The sequence below is a fragment of the Alosa sapidissima genome, chromosome 4 (genome assembly GCF_018492685.1).
Source record: "Alosa sapidissima isolate fAloSap1 chromosome 4, fAloSap1.pri, whole genome shotgun sequence".
Classification (NCBI taxonomy): domain Eukaryota; kingdom Metazoa; phylum Chordata; class Actinopteri; order Clupeiformes; family Clupeidae; genus Alosa; species Alosa sapidissima.
In genome coordinates, this window is record NC_055960.1 from 17,751,694 (window position 1) to 17,770,593 (window position 18,900).

Below are 18,900 nucleotides of genomic sequence, written 5' to 3' on the forward strand. Positions count from 1 at the left end.
AGGCAATGGTAGAACTATAAAAAAAATTAGTTAAACTGTAAATTTCACTGTTTTACTGTAAATAATTTTACAGTTCATTAATGTATTATTAATGTGTTGTATACTGTTAAGTACATGCCTAAAATTGTGGTCCATTTGTGGAAAAACACTTAAGATACGTTAAAACGAACTGAGTATGAGCTGGTAACTGACATTTTAAACAAAGCGCCCACACACGACTGAACGTGAGGAGGCAGCGCGACATCTATGCAACACGACAAAATGAAGTGTCGTGCAAGTTGATCGGTACCGTGAGATGCACGCTGCCCCCTCTGTGACGCGTTCGCCCCCAGTTTCAGAGCTATTCTAGGGCCGTCACTGTGGTAAACAAACTACATCCCAATAGAAAACTGATGGCTTTCCTGGTTAAATGGTATAAGCTAGGCCTATTACACAACATAAATTGTGCTGGCGACCCAAATAAAATCTCCTGCGACCCACCCGTGGGTCGCGACCCAGTCTTTGGGAGCCAATGGCCTACACAAGCAAGCAACATGATGGTAGGTTACACTAGTAACAAAGGAACACTATCAACAACACGGCACAGGTCATACAAGTCCATGTAACACTGCACTGGCGTTGTGGCTTTGTATTTTTCTGAAATATTATATAGCAATCTATTTTAAATAATCTCAGTTGGGTACACTTTTGGATGTATTTGTAATTAGCAAGTTTCTTGATTTCGCAAACTGATTTGTTCACTCAGGGTGATGCATTCAGTCCGCACTTTAAATGTAATAAAAAGAGGTTACTTAGTAGGCCTACAGCAAAAGGCCAGTTTATGAACATGATAATAGGGACATGCATGCCTTTGGATTTGTGGTTTTCTGCAGTATGTCATGCAGTTTGCCAAAGACATTTCAGACAGCCTATTTCCTGATAGACTGGCATCACATGAAAATACAGTAATTGATCTGACAGTTTATACATTCCTATCCTGGTGTTGACATCAATTTGACAGGGGACATAGCTTCCTCATTATTCACTTATTATTTCCCGCAAACCAATTGCATGGTCTATTACCAAGAAAATACCTTCTTGTCTTGGCACATAGGTTGAACTATCTGAGGCCCAATTGTCTGTGCACAAGCTTGCAATGCAGAAGAACGCCATTGTGTTTTGCCTTCACTGTCCGACAGATGTTAAATAATACAAATAAAAGTCTTCAGTACAACCAAGCCTGCAGAATTTGCCCCTTAGAGTGGGCAGTGTTTAGCCAGAGAACTCCTAGAGCTTAGCCTTTTTTGTGTTTGTGTTTTTGATTGGGCTTGTCTGTCTTGTCTCCAGTCTGTGATTCCTTGTTAGTATGAAGCAGTGATGTCATATTTGGCTCCTGTGAGACCAGCACAGCTTAAAGGAGAATTCCGGTGTGATATTGACCTAAAGTGTGTTGAAACATGATACCGAGTGTGAACGTATGTCTCATAGCCCATCTTGGCTTGTCCCCTGCACTCCAAAATCTGGCGCTAGTTGGCCAATGCTACCAACAGCTTTTTCAATGGTGGTGCTTCGGCATCGGGCTAGCCATGCAAATAAATCACTGTTTTACACCATTTACGAGGCTCAATGTATCTCCACACTTCATTGGTAGACTTCCGAGGGCCCTGACATTTAAAACGAGACATTGAGAACTTTGAAAAAAAAGTACTGGTAGTTTACTTACAAGACGATTTATATAGACAGTATCTTCATGAAGTTTAGCGTTTGCAGCCATCTTGAATTTAGTCTAGTCTAAAAATAATTCAGTGGAAATGCATGGATTCCAGTTTCTTCCAGTAGCAGCAACTGGAATCCATGCATTTCCACAGAATTATTTTTGGAATCTGATCCCTTATCATACCTGTTCATTCTTACTTATCGCTAGACTTATCGTGACTAAATTCAAGATGGCTGCAAACGCTAAACTTCGTGAAGATACTGTCTGCATAAATCGTCTTGTAAGTAAACTACCACCCAGACAGCACACATAGGCTACATCTGCCCGATGTCTGTTTCAGATCAGCATGGAATCCTCCCATGTAGCCTCCTTGTAGGCTACAAGTTCTAAATGGATAATCTGCTAAAATAAACTGTGCCTGATATTGACAGACACGGACACACCAGCATAACCTGAATTTCCATTCAAGGAATAAAGGAGGTAGTCTGTAGCCTACAATAATAATGATCACAATCTCCATTTTCTGTCCTGTGCACGCAGCCAAGCCTTGTGACTGTGATGAAAAGATCTGCACGTAACCTACTTTCTACATTTTGAAGGTTAGCGTAAAAGGTCCCCCGGTAACCTGTCACTGTTATCCCCGTAAGAAAACGACACTAGAATTAGTTACCCAACTGTGCCTGTTCCCTTTGTGTTTGACTGTAATCATGTTATACATTAATTAGTGATTAAAAATGACCTTTCTGCGCATATCTGTAACACGAACTGATCTGACCTGACTTGACCCGAGTTTATGTGTAAGCCTGTGTTTGCATGATTCTCTACAACGTTTTACTGCATTGCCATGAACAAAGTAAAGGCAAAAAAGGTGTTTGTTTGTCGAACAAATTGGGATGCAATGTGAGCCTTGAATTGAATGCCATGCAAGAATTTGCTAGGATCTCAAAACCGGATTATGAACATTCTTTGCCATAGAGCAACACACAATAGCGTTGGATTATAAACATGCTTTGCCACAAAAACAGAGAAAAAGGTGAGGTAAGTCGAGCTATATGAAGTTATTATTTTGCTGTCACTTCGTCTGTTTTATAACCCAGAAGGATGTACTTGGTATCAAATGATGGCTCTGTGTCTCCTCTTTCATCCGACATGCGTGGCATCTATCCGATGACAGGTCCGCGATTCAAACGAGAGTAATGGGTGTGCAGTTGGTTTTTGTACATGACGTTATTATTTTGCAGTCAGTTCGTCTGTTTTCATAAGCCAGAAGGATTGACATATTTGGTACCAATGGGTAGCCCTGTGTCTCCTCTTTCATCTGATATGCTTGCCATATCTATGCGTTCACACATTTGGGAACCACTGAGCGAGGCCGTGTCGGTGTTGTGGTCAACAACTGCCCTTTTTTTTTTTTTTTTACCCCCGAAAAGTGGGGGTGCGTTAGCACCCACTGCACCGGTGCTTCCGGCACGCTTGTGTCTTGCCAATGAGCAAACGATGAGTCTTTGAAACATTGGCTCATTGTCGTTTTCGATGATTTGCCGACATCCCGGTGATGTCTTGCCAATGAGCAAACGCTTCCTATGCCATGTCTTCAAGACTGTAACATTCATCAGCCCGACATCGGTAAGATTTATGTGTGCCTTCTGGGCAGTGCTTTTTCAAAGTTCTCAATGTCTCGTTTTAAATGTCAGGTCCCTCGGAAGTCTACCAATGAAGTGTGGAGATACATTGAGCCTCGTAAATGGTGTAAAACAGTGATTTATTTGCATGGCTAGCCCGATGCCAAAGCACCACCATTGAAAAAGCTGTTGGTAGCATCAGCTAACTAGCGCCAGATTTGGGAGTGCAGGGGACAAGCCGAGATGGGCTATGAGACATACGTTCACACTCGGTATCATGTTTCGATGACCGTGATTTGTTCAAGTAACAGTTGTTCCTGGACCAACATTCTAAAGAAGGTCCTGGACCAACAACTCTTTAACCAATCACAGCCTTGTGCAATGTGAGTCTTCTGCTTCTCCCATTGCCATTTTGAAATTTCCAGTGGATCACCAACTTGTATCTCAATAAAGGTAGGTCCTTGCATATTTGTGTGTAAAATAGTTGTAAAATAAAGTAATTCCGAGTGGAATCTGAATATATGCACCTTAGATTTTTTTTATTTTCGTTTTAGTTGACTTGGTTCCATGTTTGTCTAATGTTAGCTGCCAGGCTAGGGACCATACATTTACTGTAATACATTAGCTTCCTAATAGGTAATTCAGTGGCTATGCATCTTTTAAATAACTTATTTCGAAGGGATACAGTAGTTGAAGTAGCTTTGAAGCTCATTTAGCAGTCTTGGTGCCGCTGTTATTATGTTAGAGGCTAGGCTAGGGAACATAAATTTGTGCTACCAAATTAGCTTGCTAATAGGTAGGTGCAGCATGCAACTATGTGAAGTGCCAAGCCGGTGTTATGTTAGTTCACTTGCTAAGGAGCACACTTTTGGACTACTAATGTAGCTTGGTAATAGGCTAAAGCAGTAGCTTTTGTGTGTACATGGTCCTGGAGCGACGTTGCCATGTTGGTCTTAGACCGTCTTTACAATGTTGGTCCAGGACCCACATTGTCATGTTTGTCCAGGACCGTCATTACAATGTTGGTTCAGGACCGGCTTTACAATGTTGGTCCAGGACCCACATTGTCATGTTTTTCCAGGACCGTCTTTACAATGTTGGTCCAGGACCCACATTGTCGTGTTTGTCCAGGACCGTCATTACAATGTTGGTCTAACACCGACACGGCATCGCTCAGTGGTTCCCAAATGGGGGTACGTGAAGGCACTTCAGGGGATACGTGAGATTTTAACCCTTTCGAAGCCGATTGATGCAAAGTGCGTCAAAACACACCCTTTCTTCTCTGTTACATTGCTCCGCAACTGTTCCTAGCAGCGAGAAGCCGTAATTGCGTGACAGAGCAGAAGTGGGGCTTTCCAACGAGATCACGCACTTGTCTGTACGTTAAAGTATGAAGATTAAAAAAAAATCATGAAATTAAATCAAATTGCATCATATTTACAGTCTGTGTTCACCTGCGCACCCATTACACTCGTTTGAATTACTTGCAAACTCGTGAACGCATAGATATGGCAAACATATCAGATGAAAGAGGAGACACAGGGCTACCCATTGGTACCAAGTATGTCGATCCTTCTGGCTTATGAAAACAGAAGAACTGACTGCAAAATAATAACGTCATGTACAAAAACCAACTGCACACCCATTACTCTCGTTTGAATCGCGGACCTGTCATCGGATAGATATGCCACGCATGTCGGATGAAAGAGGAGACACAGAGCTATCATTTGATACCAAGTACATCCTTCTGGGTTATAAAACAGACGAAGTGACAGCAAAATAATAACTTCATATAGCTCGACTTACCTCACCTTTTTCTCTGTTTTTGTGGCAAAGCATGTTTATAATCCAACGCTATTGTGTGTTTCTCTATGGCAAAGAATGTTCATAATCCGGTTTTGAGATCCTAGCAAATTCCTGCATGGCATTCAATTCAAGGCTCACATTGCATCCCAATTTGTTCGACAAAGAAACACCTTTTTTGCCTTTACTTTGTTCATGGCAATGCAGTAAAACGTTATAGAGAATCATGCAAACACAGGCTTACACGTAAACTCAGGTCAAGTCAGGTCAGATCAGTTCGTGTTACAGATATGGAGCGCAGAAAGGTCATTTTTAATCACTAATTAATGTATAACATGATTACAGTCAAACACAAAGGGAACAGGCACAGTTGGGTAACTAATTCTAGTGTCGTTTTCTTACGGGGATAACAGTAACAGGTTACCGGGGGACCTTTTACGCTAACCTTCAAAATGTAGAAAGTAGGTTACGTGCAGATCTTTTCATCAGTCACAAGGCTTGGCTGCGTGCACAGGACAGAAAATGGAGATTGTGATCATTATTATTGTAGGCTACAGACTACCTCCTTTATTCCTTGAATGGAAATTCAGGTTATGCTGGTGTGTCTGTGTCTGTCAATATCAGGCGCAGTTTATTTTAGCAGATTATCCATTTAGAACTTGTAGCCTAGACTAAATCACTCTGTGCGTAAAAAGACGCTACTTGCAGTCCAATCAGCTTGAATGAAACCACCCGAAATCACTACACAGCACCTAACATAATGACAATTTTTGTTAGACTTTTTTAAAAATTATTATTATACTCTCTTATATCGTAATATCCCACGTGAAAACGTGCGTGAATAGTTGGCCTCTGGAATTTTCAAAATTGTCTCGGGGAACCCAGCCCGAAACCAGCTTTTTGTTTTGTTTTTTTGCACCCCCACTTTCAAACTCGTTCCGGCGCCGCTGCCCACAGGGACATTTGATCAAATATACCTAATTAGTAGTGCTGCATGTGATTTTTCCTTTAACCCATAGTTCTTTTCCTGTTATAGGGTGATTAAAGGAGTGACATTTGTGTGTGAAATTGTCCTGTGCTCAGTGCCCACATGGATAATTTCCTTCTGGAAATATTGCGGTGTTGGTGCAGGTGGGCAGTCTGTTTTCATAGTCTCTGATGTTGTCTGGCCTCTTGTAGAAAATTAAAAATATAATATAAAATATAATATATACAAAAAATATATATTGACAAATATGACAAAAATATATTTTTTTGACACTTAAAATATAATTCAATATATTTTTCCAAATAATTACTCTTACCGACCCACACTCCATCAGTCTCCATAGCTTAACATGGCAAAAGTCAATCCCCTACTAATCTTATCTTTCTTAAACTGCTGTTCCATGTCCCACCCCCTTAAATTATAGTATAAACAGATTAAATTGAAACAGTGATGTATCGCTTGTGTAGCAGACGTTGCTGCCATTGCACAGACCAGAGCAGAGTGTGTGCAGACTGCAGAGTGCTATTTCTTATGATGGACGTGGGCCAGCTTCCCTGTGATGGACCTGGACCAACTTTCTTATGATGAGCCTGGACCAACATCCCTGCGATTGACCTGGACCAGCTTCACTGTGATGGGCCTGGACCAGCTTCCTTATGATGGACCTGAACCAGCTTCACTGTGATGGACCTGGACAAACTTCCCTATGATGGACCTGTAATAAACAAAGCAGAAAAAATATTTTGCAGCTTATTGTATAAAGGTTTAAACATGGCAAGTTTCTCAGAAATGTAGGAAGAAAAAAAATCAGTCTAACGACAACTGACAGATCTGTATTGCCTAATAGCAAGCTATTTTTTTAGTATTTTACCTAGCCTAGCTGCTAACATTAGCACTAATTACCATGGCAACAAGATTGCTAAATGAGCTTCAAAGCTATATCAACTATTGGGTCTCTTCTTGGTAATAGGCTAAAGCAGTCACTTTTGTTTGTTGTACATCTTCCAGGAGTGACCACCATTTTGGTCCAGGACCGTCTTTACAATGTTGGTCCAGGATTAACATTGTAAAAATGGTGCTGGACCAAAATTCTAAAGACGGTCCCTGACCAACATTGTAAAGACGGTCCTGGACCAACATTGTAATGACGGTCCTGGACAAACATGACAATGTGGGTCCTGGACCAACATTGTAATGACGGTCCTGGACAAACATGACAATGTGGGTCCTGGACCAACATTGTAAAGATGGTCCTGGACCAACATTGTAATGACAGTCCTGGACAAACACGACAATGTGGGTCCTGGACCAACATTGTAAAGACGGTCCTGGACAAACATTGTAAAGACGGTCCTGGACAAACATGACAATGTGGGTCCTGGACCAACATTGTAAAGACGGTCCTGGACAAACATGACAATGTGGGTCCTGGACCGACATTGTAATAACGGTCCTGGACAAACATGACAATGTGGGTCCTGGACCAACATTGTAAAGACGGTCCAAGACCAACATGGCAACGTCGCTCCAGGACCATGTACAAAGAAAAGCTACTGCTTTAGCCTATTACCAAGCTACATTAGTAGTCCAAAAGTGTCCTCCTTAGCAAGTTAACTAACATAACACCGGCTTGGCACTTCACATAGTTGCATGCTGCACCTACCTATTAGCAAGCTAATTTTGTAGCATACATTTATGTTCCCTAACCTAGCCTCTAACATAATAACAGCGGCACCAAGATTGCTAAATGAGCTTCAAAGCTACTTCAACTACTGTATCCCTTCGAAATAAGTTATTTAAAAGATGCATAGCCACTGAATTACCTATTAGGAAGCTAATGTATTACAGTAAATGTATGGCCCCTAGCCTGGCAGCTAACATTAGACAAACATGGAACCAAGTCAACTAAAACGAAAATAAAAAAAATCTAAGGTGCATATATTCAGATGCCACTCGGAATTACTTTATTTTACAACTATTTTACACAAAAAATATGCAAGGACCTACCTTTATTGAGATACAAGTTGGTGATCCACTGGTTGTTTCTGGAGGGAAATTTCAAAATGGCAATGGGAGAAGCAGAAGACTCACATTGATGACATCACAAGGCTGTGATTGGTTAAAGAGTTGTTGGTCCAGGACCGTCTTTAGAATGTTGGTCCTGGGACAACTGTTACTTGAACAAATCACGGTCACCATCATGTTTCAACACACTTTAGGTCAATATCACACCGGAATTCTCCTTTAAAGGTGAAAACTCTGAATTCTGATAGTGTATGTATTAATATAATAATCTTTATTACAGCACATGAAAATGTTCTGTTCTGTTATCCGAAGTCGTCGTCGTCTTCTTCTTTTTCTTCTTCCCACCAAATTTCTGCGTCTAATTCAGCTTTAACCGTTTAACGCAGGGCTCGAATTATCTTTTTGTCTTTAAGGGGGTCTCTCTATCTCATAAAAAGTTGGCACACCCCGTGCATAGCCTAACAAAGCGATGAAATAGCCTAGGCGTACAATATATGCGCACGGTAGGCCTTGGCTTTACCTTGACACACGCACACAACAGACATAGATTTTTCATAGAAATTGATTGCTTTTAATTAATTTCAACATATTATTGATTGTAATAGTTAATATTTCATTTCAATTTCACAATACAAAGAAATAGACTAAACGATTTAGTCTGTGCCATTCTCAATTTCACAACGTGACTCATTTGAACCAGACCACCGTCTCAGATAGGCTATCCTCAGTGTCAAACACAATAATTATAAGCCATAATAATTATAAGCCATTGCAGCCAAACTATGTTCTAGTATTGTTGAACTGTGGAAAATTAATAGACGAACAATTTTGGAGTTTGCACTGAGATGTTGTTGGGTAGCCATTGAATATTCCGACATCAGAGATTGCTAACAGGTGTTTCAAAGTATCTGGGAACTTTCTGGAGCTCTGAATGGCAGAGGATAGCTACAGATAATCAGACAACACAATCATTGTAGGCGGCATTATGGGCCATAATGGCTTTGTCAATCAACATAGAAGAGGTGAAGCGCAAGTTCAAAAGCAAATAGGACTTTTCAGCACATATCAAACCATATAGGCTAGCCCAGGGATGTCAAACTCAGGCCCGCGGGCCATTTTTGCTGCTTATTTGTGGCCCGCGAGGTCATTATTCAATCTGTATTAGAAGTGGCCCGCCGTGTAGTTTATACAGCGCATCCATATCTGAGCTGGCCTGACAGTATTCTCTTCAGCGCATCCGCGTTAGAGCTGGCCTAGCACGCTATTCTATTCAGCGCATGAGCGCAGCCCATCAAGTTGCTACATACTGTACATATAGTGTATCATACACCGATAACACTTCAAATCCCAAAATGCGTTGCATCGTTAATGCCGCCTTTTCTGTTCATAAACAAAACACGTATCCATGCAACCAGACAAACTATCAACGAAAATGGCGAAGCGAAAGATTGATAATCGGAGCTTTCAAGATAGGTGGGAAAACGATTATATGTTCATATTATTCAAGGACAAATCCGTTTGCTTGGTATGTGGATTCACCGTAGCTGTCAAGAGTACAACATAAAACGGCACTACGAAACTAAACATGAAGACAAATACAAAGATCTGGATGCGAAGCTTAAGCTACAGAAAGTGGGAGAATTGAAAGCAAGTCTGCTTTCAAGGCAGACAAGCCAAGTCACAAAGTGATGCTGCTGGAAAAGCGAGTTTTAGGGCCCGTCCACACAGAGACGCTTTTTAGGTTAAACGCATCCTGTAAACGCACTGGCCCAAAACCGCACTTTTCTGAAACCTGGTCCCAGAGTGGAGAAATCTGAAACCGTAGCCCGTTTGAATTCGTTTAGACAGCGAAACCGCACATCCTGCTTGCGTATCGATGATGTCATCGCCACACCTCAGCTGCCCTGGACTTGCACTTATAGTATTGCCTAACAATACTAGTTTTCATACATGACATTACCTACGATTACACTCCGTAAGATAAATATCACAACTAGTGCTGCGCAGCGCCGATAGCTTATGACTTGGTAGACTGAACACTGTTTTTCCCCGGTGTTTTTTAATACATTCTAGCTACTGTCAGTGACGTGAGAGAACTTAAGTTATTAGGAAAGTGCGGTGTAAGTTTAGGCTACATTAATTTGTGCGTAGTGCCAGTGTCATTCATTTATTTTACGTGTCTTACAACATATATACATGCATTCACAGTCGAGTGAAATCAGATATAAGCATACAAAGACGCTTAGAACTCACGTTAAGCTGGTAGCACACTGAATGCAAATGCGCGATTTGATTTGATGCAGGCAAACGTATTGACTGTTACTAACGAAGGTTTTATAGCAATATAATAAATGTGGCGACAGAATACCCTAGAACTTGGGTAAGCCTTGCGTTTAGTAGCCTAATTGCGGTGATAGCCAAAACTAATGTGAATCACGGACTATCCTACAACCAAAGAAAGTAAAGGTGATTAGTAGGCCTACCTGTGTTAGCCAAATAAAGGACGGGACTGCACCCTTCACAAACCGTAAAATAAAGTTTATTAGTTTTACAGTTGACTACAGTTGACAGTTCACCATCAGTCCACACAAACAATTCTGGTTTCCTTGCACTAGCCATTTTGTCATAGCCTATTCTGTCTGTTTGTAAAGCACACAAACTTTGGTCAATTTCTGTAAAGAAACAGTGCCACCTATAGGCCTGGGGTATGAAGTAACGTGTTGAGATGGATCCGTTTGGACGCAAATATTCTTGATGCGGTTTCAGGGAAGACGGAGGAAAAAAAGATCGGTTTCGTACGTGTGGACTAGCCCTTACAGTTGCACAGGATATCGCGCAAACAGCACGGCCATTCTCAGAGGGAGAGTTTGTTAACTGTTAATAGTTACAATTACAATTTTGATAATTGTTAAATGTTATTTACAATTTTTATAGTTCACCTGCAAAAAATAGGCCAATATATTTTTTCTATTCAGATATTCAATATATTTTTTCTATTAGGCTATATTCAGAAATGCCTGCATTATATTTTTTCTTGTGTGTATACAGTTTTAATTCAATAAAAACATCGGTTATTCAATAAATGTTGAGCTTGGCCCGCGACATACTCCCAGTTCTTAATTTTGGCCCCCTGTGAATTTGAGTTTGACACCCCTGCTAGCCCAATGAACGCCTATGTAAATAGACAAAACACTCGCATCAAAGCAGGGTGACTTCTTCAGATTTGTGAGTGCTGTCAAAACGATCGTATACGGTTTGCTCATATAGTCTAGTGGTGTGGTGGTGAAGTGTCATGCTGCGTTCAAGAGCGTAGGGTAGGTCTACGTCCCGTAGCCTATATTTTAATTTAACGTCTTTAATGGTAAGAGATCACACAGGGATGGATAATGAGCGGTTGTTTAAGATTAAATTGCAATGCCAGACCCCCTCAGATTTTTGACTTTGTTGCTTTCATGGGAGCCAGTCCTCACTCTATGGGAGCTCGGCTCCCTCTGGCTCCCACGTAATTCGAGCACTGGTTTAACGTAGAAACTTTGTTCAAACTTTGTAACGTAGGCCTTGAAAAGGACACTTGAGGAATTTATTTTTCACTTTTGTAAACTTTATAGATTTTAAGATGTTAACAAAAAACAAGCTTATTTTTCCCCATAGACTTTGCATTGGCACTATGACATCACAATGGGCTAATATAACTTCATTTGCACCTGTATCAACTTCCAGCTGCTCAACTAGGCCCCATCAAAGAGCCAGTTAAACTGATTGCACCTGTATCAACTGCTTTCTGCTCAACTAGGCCAACTCTCTCTCTGTCTCTCCATTCTACAAGGATATAAGGCACATTCCATCCAACTTTATCCTTTCATCCTCTTCAAACCATTCACTCATCCACCCATTAAACTATCCATCAACATCCAGTAAACAATCTGCCTATCAACATCCATTCAACTTTCTGTCTATCAACATCCATTACACTATCTACATTTAACTTTTAAACTATATACTCTATCTCAGGCTTTAAACATACAATCTGACTCTCTTAAGACTACAGATCCTGTTCAACTATTTCCTCTGCCCACAACTGTTTCAAAATAAATGTCCTCACTACAATAACTCATTATTAAATAATTTAACTGTTTAAACTACTCAACTATTTAACTGTTCAGCCATTTCAACTGTCAGTTGTTATCAACTATGACTCCTGCCAACTGTTTCCTCTGCCCACAACTGTTTCCAAATAAAAGTTTGTTTTGCATTTTATGTTAATATTAGGGCTGTCAAAATAACTGATTAATTTTGATTAATTAATTTGAGAAAAAATAACTGATTAAAAAATTAGTGCAGATTAATCGATTCCGTATGACCTTTGACCCCGAGCCGTTCTAGTCAGTAAAAATTAGACTGTAAAATGAAGGAGAGAGAAGAAAATGTGCTGCCTGGATCATTGATTGGAACATTTACTTTTAAAAAACGGCCTGATGGTGTTGAAAATAAAGTCCTCTGCAATGTCTGCAGCAAGGAATTTGCATATCAACTCTATAGTCGCACATCAATGCAAAGAAATAAGTGTTGACATTGAGGGGAGTGTTAATTTATTTTCATTGTGTCCCCTAGGTTATATCTGTGGCCTGAAATGCCTTGTATGTGAAAAAAAAAACTTCTTCCCTAAGCACTTTTGAATTTATTTCCTCAGTATATTAGTTCATATCATAGATTATTATGGCAATTATTTGAACAGTGAAAATAATAATAAAAAGAGTTTTTGAACTTTAATGTCACTAATGCTGATTAATCAATGATTCATTTGAATTTAAATATTTAAAATACTTTCACAGCAAAAATTATATATGCGATTAATTTAGATTAATTAATCACAGAGTATGTAATTAATTAGATTTATTTTTTTAATCGATTGACAGCCCTAGTTAATATATGTTTTGCACTTTCATGCACTGGTAATTTCCACGAAATTACATTTTCTAGTTTATAGAGCGCTTTTCTAAACAAAGTTACAAAGTGCTTTACATATATAAAATAATTAAAAGAACAACATTAAAATGGTCTAAAAATAATACAAATAAGACCATATCAACATTGGCAAGAATAATAGAAAAATGTATCTTTTTTTACTAGACAAAAAAACTATTAGACAGCATACACGCAAAACAAAACAAGACACAACAAAAAATAAACTTAAATTGGAAATGCAATTCCAAGGAATTACCCGTGTATGAAAATGCAAAAAATGTAAATATAAAATATCATGTTAAAACAGATAATGGAGAGGTTACTAAGGTGTTGCTAGGACTGGCAGTGAAATGGTGGTTGTATAGTTTAATGAAAGTTGATAAGTAGACAGTTTAAAAGTTGAATGTAGATAGTTTAAAAGTTGTTGATAGATGGATGGTTTAATGAATGATGATAGACAGATAGTTTAATGGATGTTGATACACATAGTTTAATGAATCTTGATGGTTTAAAAGTAGATAGTTTAAACGTTGAATGTAAATACATCAAAGGTCTAAATGTGCGATGTATACTACTCTGTTGAATGTAAATAGTTTAATGGATGTTGATAGTCAGAAAGTTTAATGTTGATAGACAGATTGTTTAATGGATGTTGATAGGCAGATAGTTTAATGGATGTTGATGGTCAGAATGTTTAATGAATGGTGATACACAATAGTTTAATGAATCTTGATGGTTTAAAAGTAGAACAAAAGTTGAATGTAGATAGTTTAATGGATGTTGATAGGCAGATTGTTTAATGGGTGTTGATAGTAGGGATGTTAACTGATGACCATTTGACTGATGGTTGACCGTATTAATATTAACTGATCAAAGTTGTCGGTAGTCGGTTAAAAAAAAATAGTGATCTCTAAATTATTGACAGTGGACTAAACGCTACTACAGTTAGCCATCTCATTCCAAGATCTTTTTGTGTGAAGTGAACAAATTATCCCTCACTCTGAATTTTTCCATAACTCGCCTGTTTGTACTTAATAAACCAACAAAACATTTGGCGTGAGGTCACAGCGTTTGCGAAAAGTATAGGCTACAAGCTAAAACACTTGAGGTTAGAGCCTGGCCAGACGACAGGATGAAGCGTGCAAAGAAAAGTAGTGTGTGGGACCATTTCATCTAAAAGAATGACACAGATGTAAGTTGCAACTTGTGTGATACAGTGTAGTAGCACATCATGATGTATCACTTGAAAATGCAACACCCTAATGCCTCTTCGGATGAGAATGGTAGCCAAAGCCAACCTACCATGTCATCTATGCTAGCTGGTAGGAAAAGTGACAAACATCGCTCAGAGACTATTACCCAAAAGATATGTGGAATAATTGAAAAAGACATAGTGCCCCTTCACTTTGTAAGCGGTCAGGGCTTTCTAGTGCTTACGCAATAAATTAAAGAAAAGAGTTGTTCTGTCCGCTATTAGAAGGTTAGACCTGCCTTGGCCGGTGCGTCTTTTACGCATTCTGAAGGTGCCTGTTTTATCCATTAGTTTTATCGTGTTGCAGTCTATTAGGCAACATTCCGCATAAGATAGGCTTAGATTTGGAAATACATTACATCTACATTTCAGGAAGAAATCAATGGTAACAGATAAGGTGATGATGATCATCATCTTTCTTTATTATTGTTAGCACTACCTCAAACTAAAGCGGCATCTCTTCGGAGCTGTCCATTTTCTTAAATAATCAGATTACATACAAGCTCCTTGGCGCTGCGTTTGCGGGACTCATGTTTCGCGCTGTAGGGGATTAAAAAAAAAGTGACGTGAGTGGAAGGGCGGCGATGCGACGGAGTTGTGAAATTGCAGGCACGGCACGAAATGGCTGTTATTTCAAATAGAGTAGCATATTTTGAACTAATCAGTTAACTGGTTTCAACCGGCTAATGAGGCTCGGTGGTCAAGAAAATTTTTAGTTTTCGCCATCCCTAGTTGATAGGCAGATAGTTTAGTGGATGTTAATGGACAGATAGTTTAAAAATTGTTGATACACATAATGCATGTTGATAGTGTCACGGCCTTGCCTGGCTCCTCCTCCTTTCTGTGTGCTGCGTCTGTCTCCTACAAGTGAGCTGGGCGCAGGTGTTTGGAGTCGGGCTAATCACTTCCTAGTCTGGGCCTTTAAAAGCGCTTCAGACGAGACCGGGTTGTTGACCGCTGCCGCTTCGTCTCTCCCGCACCGTTTAGGATTTTGTTTTGCTTATTCGCTACACCGCATTACACTGACTGCTTACACTTTTATTTTCCAAATCCAACTCCATTACTGACTTTACTTAACCCATTCTGTTAAAGTATATTAATTTAATAAATTTAATATATATATCGCTATTCCGCGTGTGGCCTTTCCCTACTCTGTTGCTTGCTTTGAGCCAGGCTTGTAACAATAGGCTGATAGTTTAATGGATGTTGATACACATAGTTTAATGAATCTTGATGTTTTCATAACCACATAAGTAAATAGTTTAAAAGTTGAATGTAGATAGTTTAATAGATGAATATTGATAAGCGCCAAAGTCACACTGTAACATTTTCATGCACTGTAATAATAATAATAAGACTTCGGATAACACAGCAGTGCATTTTCATACACTGTATTAAACTCTTTAAAGGCTTTGCGGTACAAGGGAGTTTTAAGAAGAGATTTAAAAGATGTCATAGAATCAGCTAACCTTATTTGCTCAGGCAGTGCTTTCCAGAGCTTTGAGGCTAACACAGAAAAAGATGTCCCCTTTAGTAGCAAGCCGGGACTCAGGAATAGTTAAGGCCATCCTTAAAAATATTTTTGTTTGCAGTAACAGCCAAAAAAAAATAAAAATGGGTCGGTAGGTAGGTCAATATTTTTTTTTTCAAGATTCAAAGTAAAAAAAAAAAAAGTACAATTTTGGTCATGGTGATTACGTAGGAATGAATTTACACAAATGTGCATATCGTGACGTAACTGACTGGGTCTTCAACCCGTGCCTTCAGGCGCACCATTGCAAACCTCATTCTGATGCAGGTTATATAGACCAGCTTTTCTCAAACTTCTTTGACCTGAGGCCCGGTCATGGCAGACTTTTGGGTCATAGGGCTCATCTACATGTACCCAGAAAGAAGGCTACAATAGCTCTTAGCCACGTTATATTGAAATTTGACTATACAATACTCAATGCTATACAGTGTATTATACAGTCTCTGCTCTGTTTCTAAGGAAGTTCCAAAAAACAACGTCGTTCTATTAAGTTTCGTTAAATAAATAAATAGCCTTCCAACAGGTTGAAGCGGAGCTTTGATACCAACGTTATCGATTAGTTTCAGTTTCTCTCGCGCAGACGCGCACTGAATGAATGCTCATACCACCACTTAATTGTAGGGCTCCATGTTTAATGACATCGATAGCAGAAACGTTTGTTTTCTTTTTTCGTCGATCCGCGGTTTCTTGATCAACTGCGCAGCAAATTATCAGATGAAGCACCGGGCCTAATTTCACTCCACGACTCCGCGGACCAGCAGTCTCCATGTTGCGGACCCATATTTTGAGAAATGCTGAATAGACCACAACCAATTTCAATACTCCGACACGGTCACCGTTAGACTAGGGGGAGGAGGGATGAGAAAAGATCTGGCCACAGTTCTTCCAGAACTTCGTGCCAAGTAAAAGCGTTATCAGTTTGTGTGAATGAAACGAAGCGTAGGCCATAGTGTGACATGTGTAAAACCAATGGTGTAGAGATGACGCCACACGTGAGCCACGTTTGCATGTAGGCAATTTATATTCACAATACTTGGGCCTACTAAAAGAAATATTATTTTATTGCATTTGTATTGGTTGTTTAGAGTAAAAAAACAACAATCGGTCGGTATTAACGCAAGTTTACAACCGGCAAGTCGGTCGGACTAAAAGGGGAAAAAAATAAATATTTGGGTCGGTTCTAAATTGACAGGGTCGGTCGGGTTACGGCAAACGAAAATATTTTTAAGGATGGCCTAATAAACTTTTGCCTGTAGACCTTGAAGCAACACCAAAGAGTTTTTTGTACCTTAAAATGATGTTTCCAAAATCGTTTCAATGGTTCATCCACTGGTAACAGGGTGAATGGCACTTCTGCATTTGCTTCGCGACCCTCTATCGGCTATGACCGCACTATGCAAGTTTGCCAGATCGGGTAGGGGATTTGTAGTTCGATAGAATGCAGAATTACTACAAATTTGACTTGCTTCTGATGATGCAATACATTGTTATTTCCAAAGCCTATGCTGGATAAACAAATAGCATGCGTGCAACAGAGGAAAAGTGCTTTAGTGTTGCTTTAATGTGCATGTAGGACTAGGGCACTATCATAGGGCATATCAGAAATGTAACCAGGGGAAAGGCCATGAAGAGCTTTAAATGAAATTGTTGAACATTTTAAACAATTCTCCAGCATATTGGGAGCCTGTGTAGTGATGCTAGAACAGGAGTGATGTGTTCATACCTTTTGGTCTTATTTAAGAGCCTGGCAGCTTTTGGACTATTTGAAGTCTATTTAAGGACCTTTTAGTAAGGCATGTGAAAAGACTGTTACAAAATCCAGGCGTGAGGAGATAAAAGCATGTAAGATGGTTTATGTGTTTTTGAATGATAAAATAGGTCTTATTTTGGAAATATAAGATTGAACAAGCTTTGTAATATGGTGGTCAAAATTTAGATTGCTCCTTGGGGATCAATAAAGTATCTATCTATCTATCTATCTAAACCAGATGCAAAGGTTCTTTGCAACAGGCTTGACCCTGTAAGGACCTAAAAATGGCAAATTTGATTCGCTATGTGCTGGGACCCAATGACAAGGATCTCTGTTTTGTCAGAATTTAGCTGGAGAAAGTTCTTTGACATCCAGTTTTTAACACTACTAAGGCAGTCATTCAGTGAATTAAGCCTACTATCTGAGGGTCTAAGTGTGACAGTCTTCCTGAAGACATTGATTACTGTATGTTTATGCCTTTTATACAACAGGATATTATAATAGTTGGCACTTATTTAGGATATTATAATAGTTGGCACAATGGTAAATGAAAGAATGAAAGAAAATACATTTTTGAAAAATGCTGGCTAACTTTTTGAGAATTGTGGATTGAGGATAACCCTGCATGTATTCTTCTGATTTTAATTGTACAGTTGTGATCTCTCTATAGATTTTTCTATAGATATTTTTTGTTTGAACACATTCAATATTTATTATAGGAATATGGGACAGTTTGTTTGACAGTTTGCCCAACCATTAGCTTTTGTGACAGTGATTTATACAGGCTAATCATCAGACACTTGTTAGTGTAGTCACTCGCCTGGGATTTCCAAGTAAATTGTTTCCTGTTACTATTGTTAGCAGCTTTACTGTGTTATACATAGCCTGTTAAAAAGTGGGAAGGGTGGGGCGTTTTCGTCATCGACTTGCTCATATCACCACACACACTTGACCCTTGTCGCTTGACGTAATTATTACTGACATATTTCTGTTATATCTGTCTATGGCGTTCTACAGAAGTGTTGCAAAATGTTTTCCTGCAGACTTTGGTCAGGTTGACCTTTAAAAGAAGATTTCACATGTTATTGTGCTGTCTTGAGGATTTGTTTGCAACCTTAATTTGTAACACATGAAACTTTAGGAGAGTTGGCAAGAACAGTGATCTTGAAACAGTGAGCCTAAAAGATGACTTTGTCATGTTTACACTTAAGTTTATTCTAGTTATTCATTTACCTTGGACATCAACGCAAAACCTCAGCTTGAGGAAG

At 39.3% G+C, this 18,900-nt stretch overlaps 1 long non-coding RNA gene across 1 annotated transcript; it reads left to right on the forward strand.

Annotated features, from left to right (window-relative positions):
- The first annotated feature begins 61 nt into the window (after window positions 1–61).
- On the forward strand, window positions 62–15,524 carry LOC121706621. The gene is made up of 3 exons (XR_006031085.1): window positions 62–72; window positions 2,891–2,898; window positions 15,444–15,524. It is a non-coding gene; the product is annotated as an uncharacterized LOC121706621 (long non-coding RNA).
- Window positions 15,525–18,900: the final 3,376 nt, after the last annotated feature.